Below are 1,268 nucleotides of genomic sequence, written 5' to 3' on the forward strand. Positions count from 1 at the left end.
TATATATATATATATATATATATATATATATATATAAAATATATCTCAAACTTATCATTTATAAATATTTTAGGCAATTTTCAAATGCACAGACATGGCCAGTGTTTGTATGGAATGGTAAAGGGGATTTAAGTTAGCACCTGAAGGCAGTGCGTTTAAAGACGGCTGCAGGCTAACCTGAAGAGAACATACTGCAAGCAGCTAAAAATCGGTTTGGACTGATCTTTAAAGAACAGAGTGGTTAAAGGTCTCTGTTTTCTACATCTAACATAATGAAGGCAGATATATTTGTTTGCATGGTATAAATGTTGAAGTCCAGGATTTAAAGTCATAGGAAATGTCGAGCCATTTTAATATTACGAATTTTTTACAAGCACTGGGAATAAAAAGGGCTTTAGTTTCATAAAAAAAATGAATTCAGTTTCACAGCAACTTGAAAATGTATTTACCTAACTGGCTTTTTATGGTTGATTTTATTATTCTAAGTGACAGTGTCAGGGTTGAGTTGAGGAGGGAGAGGTGAGTTTTATAGATTTTATGTAGTACTCACAGGCAACTGAGGCAGGAATCCAAGAATGCAGTACAGAAAAAAAAACCCAGATCCTTGAAGACATCAGGGAAAACATGCATGAGGAGCCAGAAAAAGATGAGGATCAGCACTGAGGAACTGCACAGGGAGAGTATTTATGGGAGACTGAAGAAAGACAGGACTAATGAGCTGATTGGGAGCAGGTGTGTACAAAGGATTCTAGAAAGGAGATAGGGAAAAGGAGACAAACACAAGAGGGCAACAGAGGGCAATCAAGAAATAACTAAGAACTCAAATGCAACACCACAAAATAGAAATTAAACCAATAAAACTAGAAAACAAAGCAAAACATGGATCAAAGTGAAACTGAAAACTCAAAAGAAAACTTAATCAGAACCAAGACCATGACAGACATATTTGTAACAAATAGTGAAACAAAAAGAGGAATGTTTAACAAAAGAATTACAAAAATACAGAGCAAACCTCTAAAAAACTGTTACATGTATCACCCTCTTTGCTTTAAAGCTCCTAAAATGTTTTTGATACAACCAAGACAATACAAGGTAACATAATAAGTAAAATTTTGTCCACCTGAGCACATTGTGTTACCCTTCTCTGAATGGCCAAAAAATGTGCAAGACAATTAAGAAAGAAGCTTCACCCGAGAATACTAAGATGCCCTCCAAACAAGTCAGGGACCAGGAGAGGACTGCCAACCAGAATTGGGCAAGGAGGGCAC

The sequence above is a fragment of the Cyprinodon tularosa genome, unplaced genomic scaffold (assembly GCF_016077235.1).
Source record: "Cyprinodon tularosa strain WSP-4 unplaced genomic scaffold, ASM1607723v1 ctg1161, whole genome shotgun sequence".
NCBI classification, from domain to species: domain Eukaryota; kingdom Metazoa; phylum Chordata; class Actinopteri; order Cyprinodontiformes; family Cyprinodontidae; genus Cyprinodon; species Cyprinodon tularosa.